Source organism: Rattus norvegicus, chromosome 7 (assembly GCF_036323735.1).
Source record: "Rattus norvegicus strain BN/NHsdMcwi chromosome 7, GRCr8, whole genome shotgun sequence".
NCBI classification, from domain to species: domain Eukaryota; kingdom Metazoa; phylum Chordata; class Mammalia; order Rodentia; family Muridae; genus Rattus; species Rattus norvegicus.
The window spans coordinates 50,246,562-50,271,432 of record NC_086025.1 but is presented as its reverse complement, the minus strand read 5'-3'; the positions used below and the strand labels follow the sequence as shown (position 1 = coordinate 50,271,432).

The window sequence follows — 24,871 nt, the reverse complement described above, 5'->3', positions numbered from 1 at the left end:
ACACAGGCACACACACACACACGCACACATGCACACAAAGAACTCACATTCTTTTCTGAAATGCTTGTTATGTGAGCATTCTTGTGCTAGAAGTGGAGATGTCTCCTGCATCAAGGGGCAGACTCATCTTCACTGCTGGAATAAAGGCAGAGCTGACCTTCCATTTCCTCTCTGTTCTGTGATAATAGAACCTTCCTTTTCTCATCCCAGAAACAATTGTTTTTAATCCAGGAAAACATAAAGCAACTCCCAGTCTAGGAACAGATTTAGAAATGACATACCCTTATTGGATCTTTTTTTTTCAACCAAAAAGGCACTTTTGTTGTGTATTCTCCAGCTTACACAGTCACTGTTGGGGCATTCCTATATCACAATCTAGGGCCATGGCTCTTAAGTTTCCTAATGCTATGACTCTTTAATACAGCTTCTCATGCGGTGACAAGAAAAATAAAATTAATTTTGTTGCTACTTCATAGCTATAGCATTGCTACTATGGTGAATCATAATTAAATTAAATATCTGCATTTCCCAATGGTCTCCTTTGACAGAATCCTTTGATCCACAAAGGGGTCTTGACCCACAGTTTGAGAAAGATTGCTATACGAAATGGGTGGGCAGTTAAAGGCATTATTCTGGTTCTTGTTCTTCCACGAGTAAGAATTAGTCTGTCTCTGACTAAATCGAACACATTTCCCTCAGTATATGCAGATAAAACTGTAGCAGACTAAGTTGTTATCTTGGAAGAGGGGTAGAGTCTCATCTCGGTTTCCCAGCTGTTAGTAGAGGGATTTATTACTGAACATAAGCAATATTCAGCACCATTACATAATAGCAGCAGACCCAAATTTCTGCTTGATATTTATTTCCTCAAAGTGTAAAGATATAGAAACAGATGCTGCTTCCCTCCTCAGCTGGTCTTCTAGCCCTGAATCAACACTGAAGGAGACCTTAAATGATACATTAGTCTTATAACTGAGAGGAAATCAAGTAACTGAGAGAAACATTGCCAAAAGCTTGGTCCATGATGCAGCTGACACATGTATGTCACATACCACTAGCCAAGACAAGTTTCAGTGACGAACAATATTAATGTGACGTAAGTGTATCTATTCAGTATAGCAAGTCACATGTCAATGTGAGGTGATGGATAATGCCTTGCATGAAGAATGTATATTTGGAAAGAATAACTTATACTAACGTGAGTGAAGGATGACATATGTAATCACAGCTCCCTAAGGCTAACAGAGGAGGAGCGCCACAATTCTGAGGTCAGCATGGGTTACACAGTGGGTTCTGAGGTAGTCTACACTGTGCAGTCTGACACTGACACAAAGAAAAGAAAGATAGAGGGGGAAGACAGTGAGAGCAAAACAGACAGACAGACAGACAGACTTTTTTCAAACTTTAAGTCAAAATAAACATACACAAATATAATCATTTTATGGAAAACTGATAAGAAAACATTAAGCCATAGTAACATTGTTTTCCCTTTATTGTGAAATTCTTGGCATACTTTCCACTTTTAATAGTCTATGTATTACAAGGATTATCTAAATGCATAAATATTTTTAAACCAAATGATGCAAATGCTATTTAAACAGTGTCATCTTGTGATATGTTTCAAGTTGGTGCTGATTAGAACTAATGTAGAGGACATTACATTTCATTGACTGTCCAGAATTATTTTCACAAAAGGTAAATATGGCCTCTTCCTTTGAATCAATAAATCATGATCCACTCCTCAGGAGAAGTCAATATCTACTTTATTGTTTCTGTAGACTCCAAATGGGAACTTTGATAAATGTCTTTAAATTCTTTCCAAGTTACCGATGGGATGTTCTTTAACAAAAAGCAGAGCTGCCAATGTTATGCAATTAATCACAGGACAGATCCTCATTTCTTGAAAATAAATGGGCCAATATGTAGTAAAAAGATGAACAGTTCCATTGCATTCTTCAATCACATATTAATGCATTTGAAAAAGAAAATTAATCCACTTAAATGTTTTTGTAAATCTAAGATCTTCACATTCCAATGGTTTTCTGAAATTTGATTAAAAGAACTTATTAAATATTTTCTTTACTTTTCTCCTACTTGATTATTATAGTATCAGATGTTTCATTACGATGACAGAGAACTAGATGAAAATAAACATGTATAATACTTTCTCTTTTCAAATGTTTGTTTTCCATAAAAAAGGAAAACAGATGTGTATGTACACATATACACACAGGAACATACAAAGACAATTTAAGATGGGTAGAAAACCTGTTGTTTCACAGAATAATATAATAAAATAAGATTATATGTATAAAACTGAAAATAATAAAATGCTTGTGAAGCCCATAGTGATTATTTTATTTATTCTTTCAACAATGGTTATTTTAAAGCATTAAGGGTTGCTTAGGGTAAAATAAATGAAACCCTTTTAATTGTAATTTCCTTAAAGAGAAGTTATCATACAGATTATTGGAAGTCATAGAAAGTGTTTTTCATAGGTAAATCTATTAAAATGCAGCATTGCTTTTATCTATTAGAATATTTAATTAAATTTGCTAATTGAATGTTAAAAACCACTTGTGCACGTTTTAAAATTTGTTACTTATGTTCTTTTCCATTGCTGGCTTTGTCTTCCAGAGTATAAAAAATAAACAACCCTGATGGATGTAGAAATGAAAAGATGAATTGCATGAGATTGTGTGTTACTAGCAACCCAAATGGCCATGTCACAGTGAAAACCTGTATCCTTCCAGGTGTGCTTGTAATACAAGACGCAAATCAAATTACAACTCAGGTTACCATTGTTGTGATTCTCCATCTGGATCATTTCTATTCTCCTAGGTAACTCTTGCAGAGCCTCCTGAATCTAGCTTAAAAATATAAAAAGCTCTCCTGAATCACTGGGAATAGCAAATTCACTCTACAACATATGGCAAGTGCCATTGGCACGTGTATTTATGTGTTTGCTTAGCCTCTGTGTGAGTGTTTATTCATCAAATGCTTTCCATGGTAATTATAGTTAACAGTTCACTCATAGTTGACTCATCTGTCTAGTCCATTAAATGTAAAAGCTGCATTTAGCATGTAACTGTTCAGTGTTGTTCTCTCAATCAAAAGCACTTAACTCTTTGCAACATGAGGAGCTGTCAGCAAGTGCTTGTTAAATCTCACAGGGATGATGTTCGTTCCCTTTATTTATTTTTTTTCACTGAAAATAGATTCTTCTCTCACACAATACATCTCAACCACAATTTCTGCTCTCTCCACTCCAAGTTTTCTCCCAACTCCCCTCTCCCGGAGACCCAGTCCCTTTTCATTTCCTTTCAGAAAAGAGCAGGCCTCCAAGAGGCAACAACTAAACAAAACAAGATACAATAAGATAGGGCAAAACCCTTCACAGCCAGCCTAGACAAGGCAACCTGAAAGGATAAAAGGAGTCTAATGAGCAGGCAGGAGAATCATAGACACACCTGTTCCCACTGTTGGTGGCCCCACAAAAACAGCAAGCTAAGAGTCACAACAGGTAAGCAGAGGACCTGACAGAGACTGATGTAGCTCTCATGCTTGTAGATTCAGTTTATGTGAGCCTGTGTGAGCCTTGCTTAGTTGATGTGTCGGGCCACGTTCTCCTGGTGTCCTCCGTTCCCTCTTCCTTTCTTTTCCCTCTTCTGAGGGGTTCCATGAGCTCCAATTTGAAGGATCAGATAGAAACATCTATTTTATAGACTCTCTCCCAACACTGTCTGGCTGTGGGTCTCTGCACAACTCCCATTGACTACTGCTGAAGGAAGCCTCTCTGATGATGACCGGACAAGGCACTGATCTGTGACTCGAGTAGAATAGCAGAATATTTTTAGGAATTATTTAGTCAGGTTTGGGCAAGGAGGGCAGTCCTGTTTGCCTTTACACTAGGTCTCTGAGCTATCCAGTATTTAGTTCCTGGCCATCCACTCACTGTAGGGTACGAGCTCCCTCTTGTGGTATGGGCCTCAAGTTAAAGGAGATATTGGGTTGACACGCTCACAAGTTCTGTACCACCACAACTCCAGCACATCATGCAGGAAGGACAGATTGTAAATTGAAGGAGCAGCCTATAATAATATTACATCCCTTTAACCCAGCACCAAGAAAGCAGAGGCAGAAGAGGGCTGAGGCTAACCTGGGCTATGTTATAAAACCAAAACTAAAATAGATAAATGATAGATAGATAGATAGATAGATAGATAGATGATAGATAGATAGATAGATAGATAGATAGATAGATAGATAGATGATAGATAAATAGATAAATGATAGTTGGGTGACAAGTAGACAGATAGATAGAAGATAGAAAAATAGATGATAGATGATAGGTAGATAGATACACAGATGATAGATAGATGATAGATAAATAGATGAGAGAGAGATAGGTAGCTAGATAAATGATAGATAGATGACAGGTAGACAGATAGATAGATGATAGATATAGATAGATAAGTAGATAGATAGATGATAGATTGATAGATTATAGATTATAGATAGATTATAAATGGATAGATAATAAATTCATACATATGCATATATACAAACAAAAATACATACATATTAAAAGTACGAACAAAAACTCAGACTATCTGAAACTGACTCTCAAGTTTGTTACTCATTAGTCCAGAATATTTAGCCAGTTTAAATCTTTCTGTTTAATTTCTACTTCTACAAAAATTAGGTTTTCAGTTAGAGTTTCATAAAGATTATGAGTTACTCTGTGTCTTAGGATCGTTATTGCTACAATGAAGCACCATGACTGAAAAGAAAGTTGGTGAGAAACAGATTTACTTAGCTTACATTTCCATATTGCTGTTCATTATTGAAGAAAGTCAGGACAGAAACTAAAGCAGGGCAGGCACCTGGAGGCAGGAGCTGATGCAGAGGTCATAGAGTGGTGCTGCTTACTTACTTCCTTCCTGTGGCTTTGCTCAGCCTATGATTTTATAAAACCTAGGACTACCAACCCAGGAAAGGCACTCCACACAAAGGGCCAGGCCTTCCTCCATTGATCACTAATGGAGAAAATGTTTTACAGCTTCCTCAACTGAGGCTTTTTCTTCACTAATGACCCTAATTCACATCAACTTGATGCAAAACCAGCTCATACAACCTGTAAATTACCTTAATTGTTGCATATGTTATAGTAGTTTATATTATACTGTATGAAATAAATTTCAGTGTTACTTTAAATTTTAAAAAAAAAACTAAAGCATAAGGTCAACAAAATCATATCAACCAACAGAAATAGGACACACAAAAATTCTAACTTCTGAAACACCATGTTGACTTGTTAATTCAACAATTCAACTGTTTTTGAATAATTTTCTTTCTGACTCACACTTATCAAAGTTATAATACTTTTGCCACTGAAAATATATAATTTATTAGTCAATTTATGTACCTGTGTACCAATCTATATCACCTTGAGTATACGAATGAAAACAAGAGAGATAATATCTATGATTGAGTGAATCTTTCATTCTAGCAGGAGAATAGAGTTCACAGAAATAGAATAAATACTAAGCCAGGCTTGATGCTACAAACCACAACTTAAAAGGAGAAAACAGAGAATCCTAAGTATGAGATCAGCCCTAGGTATATAGAAAAAGCCTATCTTTTAAAATGTAATTTAATTTCAATTAAACAATACTTAATAAATACTAGATAGGGGAGACACTAGGCAAGTTAATAAAAGCCATATAACAAGACTGAGATCTCCTGCTGGAGGAGGGCTCCTACAGTCTGAGATTTCTAAGAAAAAACTAGATATTGAAAGGGACATTTAATTTAGTCAAAGATATGGGTATTGAGGACTCATATGGTTGGGATAATCATAAATATCTTCTAAGAAGAGATAACAACTTCTGGAAATCCATAAATACTCAGGGAGAACAAACTTACCATGATGAAATATTCAAAACAATCCCAAACATTAAAGCATAGAAAACCAAACCAAAACAACAACAACAGAGAGAGAGAGAGAGAGAGAGAGAGAGAGAGAGAGAGAGAGAGAGAGACTGAGAGAAAAGCTGGTCCATCATGGGACATGGATGTTTAACAAGTTCCTCTGTGTGTATGGATGTTAAGGCTCTAAAGTTCTCTTAAGTCACATTAAATAAAAGACAATGTAAGGATGTTTTGTTTTTAGGACTGGCATTACTTAACCATTATTTCTTAGGCCACTATTTATGTCATGCCATGAATAGCTGAAAGATGGCAATAAGAGACAGAAAATTTACAAAACTGTTCTTGGGGCTCTTTCTGCAAATCCAGTACTACAAAGTATAATAGTTGGAAAACTCCAACACAAGAAGGGAAACTACACCCTAGAAAAAGCAAGAAAGTAATTTCTTTGCAACAACACCAAAAAAAGAGAGACACACAAACAGAATTCCACTTCTAACAACAAAAATAACAGGAAGCAACAATCGCTATTTCTTAATATCAAATAACATCAATGAACTCAATTCCCCAATAAAAAGACATAGATGAACAGAATGGATATGTAAAGAGGACCCGGGATTTTGCTGCATACAGGAAACACACCTCAGAGACAAAGACAGACACTACCTCAGAGTAAAAGGCTGGAAAACAATTTTCCAAGCAAAAGATTCAAAGAAACAAGCCTGAATAACGATTGTAATATCAAATAGAATCAATTTTCAACCAAAAGTCATCAAAAAAGATAAGAATTGACATCATACTCATCAAAAGAAAAATCCACCAAGGTGAACTCTCAATCCTAAATATATATGCCCGAAATGCAATAGCACCAAAATTCATAAAAGAAACCTCGCTAAAGCTCAAATCACACATTGCACCTCACACAATAATAGTAGGAGATTTCAATAACCCCCTCTCATCAATGGACGGATCATGGAAACAGAAATTAAACAGAGACATAGAGAAACTAACAAAAGTTATGAACCAAATGGATTTAACAGATATTTATAGAACATTTCACACTAAAACAAAAGGATATACCTTCTTCCAAGCACCTCATGGCACCTTCTCCAAAATTGAACATATATAGGCCACTAAACAGGATTCAACAGATACAGGATGATAGAAATAATACCATGCATTCTATCAGATGACCAAAGAATAAGGCTGGTCTTCAACAAATACAAAAATGACAGAAAGCCCACATATACATGAAAGTTGAACAACACTCTACTCAATGATAATTTGGTCAAGGAAGAAATAAGAAAGAAATTAAAGACGTTTTAGAACTTAATGAAAATGAAGGCAAAACATACCCAAACTTATGGGACACAATGAAAGCAGTGCTAAGAGGAAAACTCATAGCTCTGAGTGCCTCCAAAAAGAAACTGGAGAGACCATACATTAACAGCTTAACAGCATACCTAAAAGCTCTAGAACAATAAGAAGCAAATATAGCCAAGAGGTGTAGAAGGAAGGAAATAATCAAATTCAGGGCTCAAATCAATCAAATAGAAACAAAAAGGACTATACAAAGAATCAACAAAACCAGAAACTGGTTCTTTAAGAGAATCAACAAAATAGATAAGACCTTAGCCAGACTAACCAGAAGGCACAGAGAGTGTATAGAAATTAACAAAATCAGAAATGAAAAGGGAGACATAACAAGAGAATCTGAGGAAACTTTTAAAAAATCATCAGATCCTACTACAAAAGCCTATGTTCAACAAAACTAGAAAATCTGGAGGGAATGGATAATTTTCTAGACAAATACCAGTTAAATCAGGAAGAGATAAACCATATAAATATCCCCATAACTCCTAAAGAAATTGAAGTAGTTTTTAAAATTCTCCCAACCAAAAAGAGCCCAGGACCAGAGGGGTTTAGTGCAGAATTCTTTCAAACCTTCATAAAAGACCTGATACCAATACTGTTCAAACTATTCCACAAAGTTGAAACAGAAGGAGCACTATCTAACTCCTTCTATGAAGCCACAATTATGCTTGTCCCTAAACTACACAAAATCCTAACAAAGAAAGAGAAGTTCAAACCAATTCCCCTCGTGAATATTGAAGCAAAAATACTCAAGAAAATTCACACAAACTGAATCCAACAACACATCAAAATGGTCATCCATCATGATCAGGTTGGCTTCATCTCAGAGATGGAGGAACAGTACAATACACAGCAATCCATCAACATAATCCACTATATTAACAAACTCAAAGAAAAAAAACCACATGCTCATTTCATTAAATGCCAAGGAAGCATTTGACAAAATTCAACACCCCTTCATGATAAAAGTCCTGGAAAGATTAGAAATACAAGGCCCATACCTAAACATGGCAAAAGCAATATGCAGCAAACCATTAGCTAACATTAAACTAAATGGAGATAAACTTAAAGCAATCGTAGTAAAATCAGGACTAGACAAAAGCTGCCCACTCTCTCCCTAATTATTCAATATAGTACTCAAAGTCCTAGCCAGAGCAGACAATGAAAGGAGGTCAAAGGGATAAAAATTGGAAAGGAAGAAATCTAAATATCACTATTTGCAGATGATATGATAGTGTACTTAAGTGACCCTAAAAGTTCCACCAGAGAACTACTAAACCTGATAAACAACTTCAGTAAAGTGGCTGGGCATAACATTAACTCAAATAAATCAGTAGCCTTCCTCTACTCAAAGATTAAACAGGCCAAGAAAGAATTTAGGGAAATGAAACCCTTCACAATAGTCCCAAACAATATAAAATACTTCGATGTGACACTAAGCAGTGAAAGATGTGTATGACAAGAGCTTCAAGTCTCTGAAGAAAGAAATTGAAGATTTCAGAAGATTAGAAGACCTCCCATGCTCATGAATTGACAGGATTAATATAGTAAAAATTGCCATTTTGCCAAGTCAATCTACAGATTCAATGCAATCCCCATCAAAATTCCAACTCAATTCTTCATAGAGTTAGAAAAAGCGAAAACCATTTTCTACAATAAAAGAACTTCTGGGGGAATCACCATCCCTGACCTCAAGCAGTATTACAGAGCAATAGTGATAAAAACTGTATGTATGTTATTGGTAGAGAGACAGGCAGGTTAATCAGTGGAATAGAATTGTAGACCCAGAAATGAACCCACACACCTATGGTCACTTGACCTTTGACAAAGGAGCTAAAACCATTCAATGGAAAAAAGCATATTCAACAAATGGTGCTGGTTCAACTGTAGGTCAGCATGTAGAAGAATGCAAATTGACCCATTCTTATCACCCTGTAGAAAGTTTTAGTCTACGTGGATCAAGGACCTCCACATCAAACCAGATACACTCAAACTAATAGAAGTAAAAATGGGGAAGAGTCTCAATCACATGGGCACTGGGGAAATTTTCCTGAACAAAACACCAATGGCTTATGCTCTAAGATCAAGAATCGACAAATGGGATCTCATAAAACTGCAAAGCTTCCGTAAAGCAAAGGACACTGTCATTGGGACAAAATAGCAACCAACAGATTGGGAAAAGATCTTTACCAATTCTTCATTTGATAGAGGACTAATATCCAATATATACAAAGAACTCAAGAAGTTAGACTCCAGAGAGCCAAATAACCCTACTTAAAAATGGGGTACTAAGGTAAACAAAGAATTCTTAGCTGAGGAATATTGAATGGCAGAGAAGTAGCTAAAGAAATACTCAACATCCTTAGTCATCAAGGAAATGCAAATCAAAATAACCCTAAGATTCCACCTCAAACCAATCAGAATGGCTAAGATAAAAAAGTCAGGTGACAGCAGATGACAGCAAAGACGTGGAGAAAGAGAAACACTTCTCCACTGTTGGTGAGATTGCAAACTGGTACAAACACTTTGGAAATCAGTCTGGAGGTTCCTCAGAAAATTGGACATTGCAACACCTGAGGACCTAGCTATACATCTCCGGGGCATATACCTAAAAGATTCTCCAACAAACAACAAGGACACGTGCTCCACTATGTTCATAGCCATCTTATTTATAATAGCCAGAAGCTGTAAAGAACCCAGATGCCCTTCAAAAGAGGAATGGATGCAGAAAATGTGGTACATCTACACAATGGAGTACTACTCAGCTATCAAAAACAATGGTTTCATGAAATTTATAGGCAAATAGATTAAACTAGAAAATATCATCCTACCTGAGGTAACCTAATCACAGAAAAACACACATGATATACCTCACATATAATTGGATATTAGCTCAAAAGCTTGAATTACCCAAAATACAATCCACAGACCACATGAAGCTCAAGAAGGATGACCAAAATGCAGATGCTTCATTCCTTCTTAAAAGGGGGAACAAAAATATTCATAGGAAGGGATATGAAGTCAGAATTTGGAGCAAAGACTGAAGGAACAGCCATTCATAGCCTTCCCCCAAGTTGGCCCATATACATATAGCCACCAAAACTGGTTAGATTGATGAAGCATGCTGACAGGAACCAGATATAGGTGTCTCCTGAGAGACACAGCCAGAGCATGTCAAATACAGAGGCAAACGCTACCAGCAAACCATTGAATTGAGAATTGGACCCCTTTGGAGGAATTAGAGAAAGGATTCAAAGAGTTGAAAGGGCTTGCAACCCTATAAGAACAACAATGCCAACCAACCAGACCTCCCAGGAACTAAACCACTACCCAAAGACTATACACGGTCTGACCCATGACTCCAGTGGCATATGTAGCAGATGATGGCCTTGTTGGGCACCAATGGAAGGAGAAGCCCTTTGTCCTGCCAAAGTTGGACCACCAGTGTAGGGGAATGTCAGGGGTGGGAAGGAGGGGTGGAATAGTGAGGGGAACACCCTTATAGAAGAAAGGGAGAGGGATAGGATAGGGGGCTTATGACCGGGAAACTGGGAAAGGAATAACATTTGAAATGTAAATAAAAAAATCCAATAAAAGAAAAAGATGAATGGTATGTGAGAAGGATGTACAAATCTACTATATCTCAAAGATAATTTCAGGGGACAGAAGAAAATATGCAATATAGTCATAGGAAGGAGCATATTAGGGATGAAATTAAAAAAAAAGTCACAAAAACCAAAGCAAAATGGAATAAAACACAAATAGCATTAAAATCAAACTCACTGAGTCAAGAAAGTGCTCAGACCATTGCACTGTTCCAATCCTCAAATTTGGTGATATATAGCACTGTCCAAGGTTATGAGAGAAAGAGTATTAGTGATAAGACAAACTTGGGTGTGTATAATGGCCACTGAAATGACCTATAGTTACCTTTACTTCATTGGAACTCATAATCATCCCCACCATAACACACACTGAAGACTTAAAGTTACAATGATATATGATTCATACAAGAAGCATGCTACTCTCTTGGCTGGGGGACATGGGGGCAGCGTGGCTCAGGGAGGAAAGTATTTGTCTCCTAAGCAGAAGAAACTGAGTTGAGATCCCAAACACTCACTTAAGCCGGACCAGACTCACAGGGTTGATCTCAGCCTGGGTGGGGGTGGAGGAGGTGAGGATGGAGTCTAAGCCTTAGAAGGCTTTGGCAGTCAGTCTAGTTTAATCAATGACTGGTAGGTTCACTGAGTATTCTCATCTCAAAATACAAACCGATGATGCATGGTGGAATGAGGGAATGAAGCTGAGAAAAACATCATCTTTCATCTCTAGCCTCCAAATGCAAATTTGCATGCCTATCTGTAAGATCGAGGAAGGTGAGGGCAAGAAGAGGGAGGGAGGAAGATAAAAGGAAGGAAGGAAAGAAAAATTAAAATGAAGTTTTACTTTCTTAGGTAAAATTCCACCTCTGTGTGCATCCATACCAAGCAAGACAGCTGGACACTGGTTAGCTAGTGGATACCATAAAATCCTTCACTTTTGCTTTCGGCTTATATTCAAAGCCTTTGGGATTTTTCTCTTCCACATGCCGACTCCCTTATAATCAAATGTAAGCCTAAAGAGAGACTTAGCTGCACCAAAATGTCTGATTCTTCTCTAAGAGACGAGAAAACATATGGGGACAGTAGCAGTAGGGTGATGAGAAACATGGAGCTACAAAAGTAACCTGTGCTTTATGGGTATAGTAAAAGATCACAAAGCAAGGGAGAGGCTTAAAATGATGACAAGACACAATGACACCCTGGAAGTGGGTCTATGCCGTTGTTCAGAGGTAATTTGTAAAGGTGACTAAAGGAGAGGAATGGACGTCAAACTCCTGATCTTGGCCTCAGAATTCTGAAAAGAGCTGAATCTGAAACACAGAGTTGGGAATGAGAAATCGGCTTGACTATCCATAGAATAGGAATGTGATAATGCTATTATTATCCAATTTATTTCAATTCTTAGCTCTAATTTCCTACAGAACTTCCATCTACTGTTGGTACCTACAAGAGTTAGTGTGATAACAAATACCGGCGTTCTTTTGTAATTCAAGTACATGATGTCAAAGCCGCTATACATCAATTTCAGATATTTTTCTCGCTGGCATTTTATCAATACTTATCTGGCAACTAAGCCTTTCCAGATATGAGGACAAAACAGATAACTCGAAAGTTACCTGTGACAGATGCTATATTGAGTTGATTAATGAGTTTATCCTGCTTTTCAGTTCACTAGCAGCTCCCATTCATCACTGCGGATTGCCATTAAGATTACTAAAAAATTCTAAAGAGTGTTTATGTGTAAGTTCAACGACCAGCTCTCTTCCTGAAGGTGTATACTTTGAAACACAATTTCATTCTACTGAGAAGACACCTAATTGAATGTTCATGTATTCTCGGGATGAGATAATGCAGTAGTTAACTCGCATTTGCTCACTAGAGTTCCAAATGAAGACGCACTTTCTCCAAGTCTAGATACGAGCATCCGGCCCTTTCCAATATAATTTAAACTGTTGGTGTGAAACAAAAGTAAGACTGGCGTTAGAGACAATCAAACTTAACTGCATATATTACTCATCTGGCCATTGTTACTCTCATCTGTAGGTTCCTGGGGAAGAAATATGGGGGAAATGAGAGAAAAGGAAAGAATAATTTTGACATAGGAAACTGAAGAACAAGGAAGGGTTGGATATGACACAGAAGTGCTGGAGAATTCCATGATGAGTGTCTCTGTGGAAGGGTTTGGATAGGTGCTCTCCGGATGTTTATGAAGCTTAGAGGGGCAATTGAGAGGCTGTGCTAGGACATAATAGATAAATCAAAATGATCTATTTTAACTATTCCCCCCTTCCCTGTCTTTCTTCCAAACATCCCCATGTACCCTCCTTGTTCTCTTTTAAAATCCAAGACCCCATGTTCCCCTAATTATTTTTATGTTTTCTTTGCATCATAAGGGGATCATTGCTGAAACCCATAATAAAAATTCAGAGGTATGGAGCCCAGTCCCAATGGATACATCTACAGCACACCTCCTGCATGGATGGCTTTGGGATCCTTACAGAGTAGTGGGCAGGAAGAGTTTTGGAGTCAGAAGATCAGGGAGTTTCCTTTGAGATTTTGTCTACTAGGAATGTAAGGAGCTACACTCATAAAGTCTCACTCATATGACTGACTGCCTGAACAAGAGTTCAACAGGGATAGCGCCAAGGAAGACATGCTAAGGCAGATGGAAGGAAGCTCACGAGGCTTCATCCCTATCTAAAGAACTGCAGATACTGAAGAAGTGCCTAGAGTGAGAGAAATACTTTCCCCTAGGGAAGAGGACACCAACTGATGATCCAATAGTAGATGGTCATCCTGAAAACGTACATTTATGCAGCATTATACAGACTGTATATGGTTTCCTATTTAGGAATGTGTGTGTGTGTGTGTGTGTGTGTGTGTGTGTGTGTGTGTGTGTGTGTGTGTGTGTGGTGTTTTATTTTAAAAATTCTCTTTTAATAATTCTTAAACTTCACAATAAAATGATATTTAAACATAAATGAATTGGGCGGCTTTAAACATAGTGGGAGAGTTACATAAGTTGCACTTTTTACCTCACCTGCTCAACTTATTTGCCAATATCCATTTGAAAAACAACTCTGGAATTTGCCAGTGTGAGAAGAAGCGAAATGATTCGTGATTTAGAGAAACCTAGTTAGATGATAATTGACTTCGAAAATAAACAAATATGGTATTTATAACTGTCTTGGATAGTCATATTGGTTTAAAACTCACTATTTTTGTTTAAAACTCACTATTTTTTATTTTCTCATGGTGTTCATGTTGAGAGCAGTTCAACATGCTCCAGTCTTAGAAAGAATGGATCTTTGTCCCTGCCTATTTTTTTAGGAGAGATACCATTGTCGTGATGCCAGCACATCACTTCCCAAACTAAATCTGTTTTCTTCAGAACAGAGGTGGGGCCCGCGGGGGTAATAGAAGCTATGAGTTTCATGGTAGTAGCCATAATGCCACAGTGGAAGTCAAACTGTTTAATTCTGGGCAACTGAATGACTACTTACTAGCAAGCGATCATCATTTTTCCTGACATCCCATTATGACTCTGTTCTTATCAGCCACCACTGTGAATTGATAACTGCTAACAAAGCATTGCGGTACATTTGCCAGATTTAAACAGATTTCATGGCGCACTGCTGCAGTTTCATGCCCTTTCTTCAGAGGCTAAATGCGTGTCAGCTCCAGGGTGTAGCACATGGCACCAGACAGCAATGTTTGATTAGCTGGTCTACAGAGAGTGACGAGTGTCAATCTGTTCTCAGATGCTTCTGTTTCAAACGGGGGAGCTAATCTGTGATAAGAGTAACTTTTATTTAGCAATTTTCTACCAAAGAGCTTCAGCAAGTCTCACAGTTCTTAAGTGTAGGGCAGACTGACAACAAATCCCAATTTTCGGTATTCTATAGAGACAACTCATTCTCATTTCACATCTTTAATTTATAAGATGAACCGCTATGACTTTATTCTTCCTAGGTACAAAAAGTTCATGAATGTTGAAGAGAAACAGTAAGGTGAGAGATGGAGAAACTATCTACAGCCGACAGAAAATAAAACACAAGTTGCTATATTAGCTGGAAAATTTTAAGAGCTAAGTGTGCATAGAAAAGCCATCTTCCAATTATGTATGTAAAACCCGAGACTCGAGAGCCAATGAGAACTGCATGGGACAACTTATCAGAACCAGTTTCCCGATCTGCTCTTCTCCTAGGCATTATCCTTTTCTTGTTCATTATTTTAGGGTTCATCAGAGCCACAAATTAAAGTGTTATTACTTGCATACATTACTCTCAAGTTGACTTTGATGATAAGCTGGGGCGCTTCCTGTCATTATCATTGCCAGAAATAAAGGTCAAACTTCTTCCTCCACCCATCCCCAGAGAGGCGACGTAAAACAGAGCTGCTCACAGTCAGCTAGGCAGATCTATTCCTGCTGATCCCCTATGGTTCCTGACCATGGATTGCCAGATGTTTGGAGATATGTAAAAAGAGATTGCCCCATTTTGCTTTTTTTCTTTAACCTTGGAAGTGTAACTATAGAATAAACCTGGTAAATAGCTCCAGTTTGTGCCAGTAAAATAATACCCTGCCTTCTGGACAAAAATTCTCTTTAAAAATGACTACCAACTTGGCAATCGAAATAGAAAGTATGCAAATTTTCAACACCTTGTTGTGTGCCTGTGATGTGGTCCAGCTTATACAGTGTTCTATGAAAGTCACCATTCTATTCATAACCCTTAGCAGAACCCTTAGTCTCATTTAAAGTAACTTTTGGGCTTTCAGAATAAAATCACAGAAGATAGGAATTCAGTATATGTCTGATATTAGCAAACAAAAAAGAAAAGACATCGCTCTAGGAGCACAAGTGATAAATTCAAGTTGCTTTGGATTGTTGAATATTATGGCATGTAAGAGTGGGATTTATAATGCCATTCCTCAATAGAATCTTACATATAATCCAACTCAGGATGAACTAAAGAAACGGTTGTTGTGTCAGGATTTCTTTTTCCAGTTGTTTCTTGAAAAGACACTTTGTGGAATCTGTCAACTTTACTTCCTTTCTGGTATATTAGACGTGAGATGGTTTTTGGCTTGCGTTCTTCTCTATACCTCTTTTCTTTTCTCCAACTTGATCTAAATAATAACAGTCTAGTCTTGCTTGTTCAATATTATGATAGCTATACATGTATTCAAAATGGAAAGATCCACCTTAAATCTGGGTCACATCCTCAGGTGTTTGTAAACCTATATAAAAAGAGCACGGACAAAGGAAGCTTTTACTCTTTGCCTGCATTGCCCCACTCTCTTGGGTAACTTCATTCTATCATAGTCTACTTCTCTGGGATTCAAACATATACTGAAACCAGGCTGAGACATCCCGTCTCCTGGACTGAACAGCTAGTAGATTCTTGGATTTTCCATTTGTAAACAGCTATTATTAGATTAACTAGTCCACAAACTATAAGCAACTCTTAAGTTCCCTTTAAACACACACACACACACACACACACACACACACAGAGAGAGAGAGAGAGAGAGAGAGAGAGAGAGAGAGAGAGAGAGAGAGAGAGACTCATCATATCAGTTTTGTTCCTGTACAGAAGCCTAGTTGGAGGTCTGCAAGAGGCTCTGTTGGTACTGCTACTGCTACTGCCTCTACACAGTCAAGTTTCTGTAAGAGTAGAGCTGCAGGAGCCAGATTTGGTAGGGTTTTAATTAGGTTTTCATTTTTCTGAAGAAACACCACGACCAAGGCAACTCTTACACAGGCAAACATTTAATTGGGGCTGGCTTATAGATTCAGAGGTTTAGTCCAACATCATCATAGCGGAACTCATGGCAGACATAGTGCTAGAGAAGGAGCTCAGAGTTTTGCATCTTTCTCTAAAGGCAACCAGGAGAGAATGGCATCCTCAAGCAGCTCGTAGGAAGCTCTCTTCTGCAATGGGTAGAGCCTGGGCACAGAAGGAGACTTCCAGAGCTTCCACGGTGAGATACCATCTCCAACAATGCCATACCTCCTAACAGTGCCAGTCCCTTTGGGTAAAGCATGTTCAAACCCCAACAGTAGAGACTGAAGAAGTGAATGACAGGACAAGACCGAGACGTAAGAGTTGGTGAAAAGATGGATAGTGTATCTAGGATGAGGGCAGGCAAATTTCAGTTGGACTACACTGACTTCCCGCCAAGGAGGGGGCTGAAGGAGAGCACGTGGACAATCAGGAGTTCTCTGCCTTAGAGCCTTAAGCCACGCTCAGTTGTGGTTAGAAGAGCAGTCATCTGTGCCTTGACTCGCAGGGTCAGACTCTCTTTTTATGAGCTCCATCCTCATAAGTCTTAATTTGCTTCAAATGCTTATAGGGTACCAACATTTCTACTTTTGCTCTTTTAATCCATCCATCTGTGGCTTATGGGTGGAACTGGATAAGTGATTTAAGAAGGTTCAAAGTCAACGTCATCTTCAAAGTGAAATCAAATGCTACTCATACAACAGAGTTTCTCAGGTCACGGGATCATCTGATAAATCAATGCTACACAATGTGGAGTAGCTTAGAGCAGTGCACAGCGTGATTCCAGAATGCGTCTACAGAAAGGGGGAGTAGAGCCAGGGTCATATGTGTCCTTTGACATAATTTCCCCATATCCCAGATGTCATTTTATTCTCCTAATATCTCTGATGATGTGGAAACTTTTTAAGTTAGATGAATTTAAGTTTGGATAGCCTGAAATTTGCCCAACCACTATTCACAAATTAAAGTACAAACAACCAGTACTGTGTAGGATATTACAACATTTGCAGACAAGGTTTTTACAGAGATAATTGGTTTACAATAAAGCTATTTCAATGGCCCTATGTTTGGCATTCTTCCAGCAAAAGAAATACCAACAGCCACACCAACAGAGAAAAGAATATACAAGCATGCTATTAGATGTTGACCAGCTAGCAACAAACCAGCGACTGTCTCCCTGGAAAGAAAAGCTTTCCTCAGCAGACCTTTGGGAGGAATACCACTTCAAGCGCACTTCAGGAGCTCTGGGCAAACTAATTTCTGATGTTCATATCATCTCATCAATGGTACTGAAGTAATACATCAAATAACCCATTTTTCTTTCTTTGATGCTTTTGGGGGTTGAAGCTAAATGTTATCCACCAACCCAAAGGCAGCTATATTTCACGCAGGTTGTTTTTGCCTTGTTTTAATTTGTCACCCATCGTTATACTACCCTGTTTAGGTTGATATATATCCACAGTAAATGGAGCTACAAGGTCAAAGACTATGCATTGCTTTTTGTGTTTATGTTTTTGCCAAATATTTGCCAAATACTCTCTCAAAAGACTCCTATACTCTAGTATATTACTGGTAGTTTAAGGTGTTTGTTTCCTTTCACTCAAGTCAGTACAGGGAAATATTCCATTTTAACCTGCATGGTGATACCAGAGAGAAAAGTTTATTTCTCAATAAGAATACATTTAAGACTTTTGCTTTTTCTATGTATGCATTTGGGTTTGCATGTCCATGAGCGATGGATGCTTTGATGTGTATGTGCATATATGTGTAGATTCATTGTGCATGTGCATGTGTGCATACTGAGGCTCCCTGTTGACAAAGTGACTTTCTAGGATCATTCTCCACTTTATTATTTATTATATGCTCAACCACATGGGCCAATCTAGCTAGCCATCTTGCCCTTGCTAGCTTCTCTTGTCTTCAAGACACTAGAATTACAAGTAATTTGCCACCTATACCCAGTAATTATATAAGAGGTATGGTTCCACACTTTGGTCTCCATACATATATGGCATGTATTTTAACCATTGCACCAATGTCCCAACTCAAATTTAAGACCTTTAGAAAAATACTCATGTTCTTTTAAATGTCTTCACAGTGAAGCAAGTATTTATATCTATTTTCAGAACATTCTTATTTTTGTGTGATAATTACTTTCCATTCCACAATTTATAAAATATGAAAGAAAAATCAATTACAATTAAATATATAATCATTCTAAAGTATATCACGACCTTTAAAATAAAATGTTCACTGTGATTTTTACATGTGTTAATTAGATGAAAAGTAATGCTTCTGCTGTTCTAATATTTTAGCCTTATATTAACCTTTGTGTGTGCTTAAAGAAGTATTCTAAACTTTCAACAGTTACAGTGGTTTGCTCAATATAGACTTCTTTAACATCTTTCTGTGCTATTTGTCAAAAATATGCTCATTTTTTATCATTTTATAATTCTTAGTTGATTGGTTGCTTTGTTTTGCTTGCTTGTTCCCTTGTTTTAGTGATTTGAAGGTTTTTTGCTACATAGTAAAAGTATGTATCATGGTTCTTGAACTGAGATTTTTTCCAGACATCCTGTTTTGTTAATTTAGCCTGCAGACCCAAGTGTGGATGCTTAGAAATTAAACACCCCTTGCCTTCTCTCATGTCTGTGACAAAATCTGTTTGTTTTGCCTCCCAGCTTCTTAATTAATGTACCGTTTCCTTGAAATAAGTTGAATGACATATGAAATTACTGCAGAAAAGTACAATGTGATGTGATTCAACCTAGTATGTAATTTTTTTAGTTAATCAAAATTAAAGCCTTATACATGAATCATATGCATTTTTACCCTGAGACATATTTAAGATTGTTTCTTTATTTTTCTCTTTTCTATTCTTTTTCTGGTAGTTTGTCTATTTGTAGAACTGTGACCTAACAGATTTCTTTCTCTCAGACCTCCAGATAGATGAGATTTCTTGCGGAGTCTTCTTGTGTCCTCTGTGTCTCATCATTTTGTATTTTCTGTTGTTGTTGTTGTTGTGGTTGTGGTTGTGGTTGTGGTTGTGGGTTTTTTTTGTCACATTGTATTGTACTTTATAAGAGTATATTTTTAAAAAGATTTATTACTTACACAGAGTTCTGTCTGCATATATGCCCGTATGCCAGAAGAGGGCATCAGACCTCATTACAGATGGTTGTGAGACAGCATATGGTTGCTGGGAATTGAACTCAGGCCATTTGGAAGAACAGTGAGTGCTATAAAACTCTGGGCCATCTCTCCAGCTCTGTAGAGTATCTTTACGTCTATCTTCATTTTTTAAATCTATTAGTATCACAATTTGATATTTCATTTTTTGAGTGGTATTTCTCACTATTTTAGCTTTGCTGTTCTTATTGAAATTAGGTTATTTAATAGCTATATAAGCAGAGAAGAGACACATTTTTCTTAAAGAATTCCAAAAATCTATGCAAAGATATATCAACTTCATAAAGTAGAAGGAAAGTATATCAAGTATTAACATTATCATAAAGAAACTTTTGAGAATCCTCTCTACTAAATATTCAAAGCTACCAATTACTGCTATTAAATTGAAATTATGTAGCACTGATAAAGAATTATGACAAGTATTTGTCACCATTCAACAATCCCTCTGAATCTGTTACTGAAATTAATCATAAGGAATCATTGCATAACATCAGATTGGAAGCAACCTAGAAAATAGTCAACTCTCTTTCAATTGATAAATGTTATGTTCAAAATAACTAAAGAAAGGCAGGCATGAGTAAGAAGGCATGCTATCTCTTGAATGTCTTGGCAATTTTGATTCTACTCTCACGAGGAAATTATTGCCAACAACTGAAGAAAAGCAAATCATTCCTTTAGAGTGCCCAGTGTCATACTAAAGCTAATTTCTTAGTTTCAGTAAAGAACTCTCATTTAAAAGATGACCATAATAGGATAGATTAATAGGATTATCATTATTTTTTTCAAATTTATATGAATGTAAATTATATCATAATAGAACTTTGTTTAATATTTAATTGGCCCTTATGATTTAGAGGGTTTCAAAGGCCATGGAGTTAAATAAGAAAAGTAATGTAAAGACACATGTACTATTACTGTTACATTTTAAGACTTTTTTCCATCTTAGGTATTTTTATTGACATACAATAATTGAAAATATTTATGGAGGAAAGTATTATATTTTAATCTGTGTATACATGTAAAATAATCGAGTTGTACTAATTATCATTTTTTCTTATGTAAAACTACCAAATTGGACTAATTTTCATTTCTGTAACTATCATTTTCATGGAGGGAAAACTTCATTCTCATTTATCTTACTCATTTTATTTACCAATATGTATGCTAATGCAGAAGCAAAGGGGGTTCCACACATAGACAAAGATGTACAGGCAACTAATGACTGCTATGATGGGGAATTACCTCTCCCAGGAATGAGTCCCCTAATTGGTTATCCAACAAATGGCTGGCTCTGAAATAATAAACACACAACAAAAATAGACCCAGCATGTTATATTTGTATCCTCTAAACAATGAGCTGTGCCTGTGATAGGGTGATGGATTCTAACTGTGTAACTGAAACTGAAAGTTGGAGAAACTACCACCTCAGGAGTAGTAGGACATATATGTTATCTTTTATATTATAACATATCTTAAAGTGGAATTTATCTTATCCTTCATGACATCTCAGAATTATAACCAGGCAGCAGTTGTGATTTTATTTTCAATTGCTTTAATGGTAGAACTTGATTCCTTTCATAAATACAGGTTTTTCTGTCTTCAACATATTTTTGCAAAATAAAATATCCATGTGCCATTTTTAAGAGAAGAATGTTGTCACCCTGAGTACATCAGTGTATCTAGATCAATTTCCTCTCCATGCCACTTTAGTTTACCTATAGGCTAGGATGGCTATAAGGCAGAAGCTCTTCTTCCGATGACTCGCCAACCTTGTGAATGGACCTACGATGATTGCCAGAGTGAACATAAGACAACCTTTAACTTCATTATAAACATGTGTATGCTCAGTGACACAGCCTCCATTTCCATGAGAGTGAATAGCTACAGGATTCACTATAAAATTTATGAAGGGGTAAGTGAGGCGTGGACATAATTCTTTGAAGTATAAATCTCCATTATTAATCTACCCCTCTCACATCCTACTCGATGCAATAGCCTCTGGCCTTTGAAAACTGACAAAGCAATATGTAATTTTCCTTCCATGTCTACCATTGGCAAGGAATGAGAGGTTCAACCCCTACTTTGCCTTGCTATCTTCCCATAATTCCAATGTCCCAACCGGGAATCAAAATCTGACAATAATGTGGTTCCTGCATGTTTTTAGAAAACCAACTAATACTGTCTAGTAAAACTTAAGTAGCCTCTATATTAAACCATCAGAATGACTGTCAAAATGGAATAAAATCTTCCACAAAGTGGGGAAACACTGTTCTAAGAAATGCTTCATGGCAGCTGTATTACATCCGCTCACACATGTTGCTGTGATAAAAGACCCCCTATGCAATTAATGACAAAGAAGGGTTTATTTTGACTCCGAGTTTTAGCTCAGATTCCAAGGGAACACAATCCACCAGGGCAGGGAATGTGTCACAGTCCATGGCACCAACCATCAGGCAGTAGGGAGTGTACAGGATGAGGGGCCAAGCTCCATCTCAGGGACTCACTTCCTCTAATGAAAGCTCCCAAACCTTAGGGCTCCACAAACTTCCAAACCACTCTGCCAGCTGACAATCAAGCATTCAAATGTATGAATATATGGTGAATAGTTCACTCTCAAACCACAATAATTACTTTATATTTTACCTTTTATGTTTCAGTTGAATGATATGTAACAAGAAGACAAGATTATTTCTAAAACCCTCCTTTTAATATAGTTAAATTAATATATGTGAGAGAAAAAGGCTAAATTGGCTCAAATCATTCTTTTCTTTCAGTGCCTAAAAAAAATGCCATGTTGTCTGATCATGGTATATTGAGCAAAGGAAAACAGAGTCACATATTATCATTAATATTACAATAAATTTGATCATTCTCTCTCTCACACACACACGTGTGTGTGTGTGTATTCATTCTTTTCAAAAAGAATTTTGCTATGCTGTTTTCCAGATTTCTCCACCCCTTATACTCAAACAACTATCCTGAATAGCTGAGACTACAGTACAAACCACCACTCCTTTCTATTTCCCTCTTGTCTTCAAGAGATGGAAGTAATTGAGTTTTAGAAGAAATTGCATCTTAATATTTACAACTGAATATAAGTTCATCTATGGGGCTGAACTGCTAAAGTTAACGCTAAATGCATTGCTTAATTACATGGGGAAAATATTCATAGTTTTTTTGTTCGACAATTGAATAATCTATTTAATGAATTTTTGTCACCTCACCTCGTCCACTCCTACGGAAACCTTTTTCCAGCAAATCGCCTCAATTGTCTCCTGTCTTCTTTTGTGTGTAACCCACTGAACTGAGTCTGCCTCTTGCCAGAGCATGCTTGGGAGCTTCCACTCCAAGCAAGAGCAATTTATCCATGGTCACAACCTTGAAGAAAGTGACAGCTCCTACTCCAGCGACAGGAACCCAGTGCCCCCCAGAGAGACTTGAGTCCCCATGGGGCCCTTTACTATCGGTAAAGAAATGTGGATAGGCCAGAGCTTGTTCAGATCTTGTGCAGATAACCAACCAGCAGGGGATTAGCCAATGCAACAGGCATGTCATCCCGGAAGACATATTTAGCTGAAGATTTCTCTGTCCGTTGGCTCTTATATTTTTTAACACCTCTTCTCCTATGTTCCCTGAGCTGTGGAGGGGAGCATACAGCCGCCCCATTTAAGCCTAGTAGCACCCTGTCATCATTTACTCTTGGCAGGTTGTCCAATTTCAACTTTCTACAGTAACCCCACTGTAGTGTGAAGCTTCTCTCAGGAAGGAGAGGTGAAGCACTAATTCTTCAGTATAAATGTAGGTATTTAGAAGGCAGTAGCAATGTAACCATTTTGCAAACAGTAGTCATAGGTTCACCTACTATGCCCTATTAACACCCTTAGTTCCAGCAGCCAGGGGCTCTTAACTCAGAGTAAGCTTTAATCACCTCTCCTTTTTAACATCCTTCCCTAGCTTGTAAGTGAAGCTATTGATATGTGCAATAACTTCTCTTTGTGTTACTGTGTCAAGACTAATTGCATCTCGGCTTACAGCAATTGAGACACTTGTAAGCAATAGAAATCAGCCTTACCTGACCTATCTGAAAGGAAGTTAAAAGGGAGGCTATAGGTCTGGTTTATCCAAGAAAATAACAGCTGAAAAACAACGTGGAAAAACATCCAGCAACAGGCTTTCAGGTGGCTGGAACGGACTGCCTGCCTTATATGTACTTACATTATCTTGCTCTATTACAGTAGCATCTTTATTTTCTGTGCAAGGACAGGGAATATTCCGTGTCAGCCTTTCCTAGGAAACGCACACACAGGGAGAAGGCATTCACATGAGGAAAATTGGATGTTATTTGAGGAATGAAGCCATGATTTCCAGGGGCTGGAGAAAAATAAACCCAAAGAGCAAATACCTATTACAGAGAATGTACTTTTGTGTTTCTACAGCCGTTACTTGGGCTCTTTCCGAGTTCACAAGCTTGGAACATTGGATCTTATGGGCTATTCTTTATTCTGTGAATATGTATTGAAAGCCAACAGAGAGAAAAATTAGCAAATTCAAACACAGTGACCATACCTCAATGAACCCAGGTCCTCAAAGCATCTTTTACATCAAAAGTGACAGTATGTTACTACATTAACTTTAGGTGATGAGTGGACGCTGAAGTGATGAGTTAAATAGACCCCTCAAAGTGGCATTTCTGTGGTGTGTAGAGGAAGGAACCTCCTGGTAATGGTAGAAGTTCTCTGAATAAGAGATAGAAGACAGAAAGGAAAGCATTCTTCGGTTAGATTACGTACTTGCATTGATAAAGTTGACATGGGAGGCTAAGGAGATAATATGGCTTATTTCACAAAATTTCTTCCATTCCATGGTCATGTGAAAGTACGGTACTATTTTGATTAATAATCAATAGAATAGGATAAGAGAGATTTGCAAAATAAACCAAATACAGGTCTATAGCTTTCATAACTGTAATTCACACATACCTTATAGATA

The 24,871-nt window shown here is 37.3% G+C and overlaps 1 long non-coding RNA gene across 1 annotated transcript in view; it reads right to left on the bottom strand.

Annotated features, from left to right (window-relative positions):
* Positions 1-1,474: 1,474 nt before the first annotated feature.
* The window catches only part of LOC134479689 (uncharacterized), a 53,967-nt gene continuing 30,570 nt past the window's right edge, over positions 1,475-24,871 (bottom strand). Inside the window, exon 3 of the long non-coding RNA XR_010053304.1 lies at positions 1,475-24,618. This is a non-coding gene — a long non-coding RNA (uncharacterized LOC134479689). The remainder of the gene's footprint in view (positions 24,619-24,871) is intronic.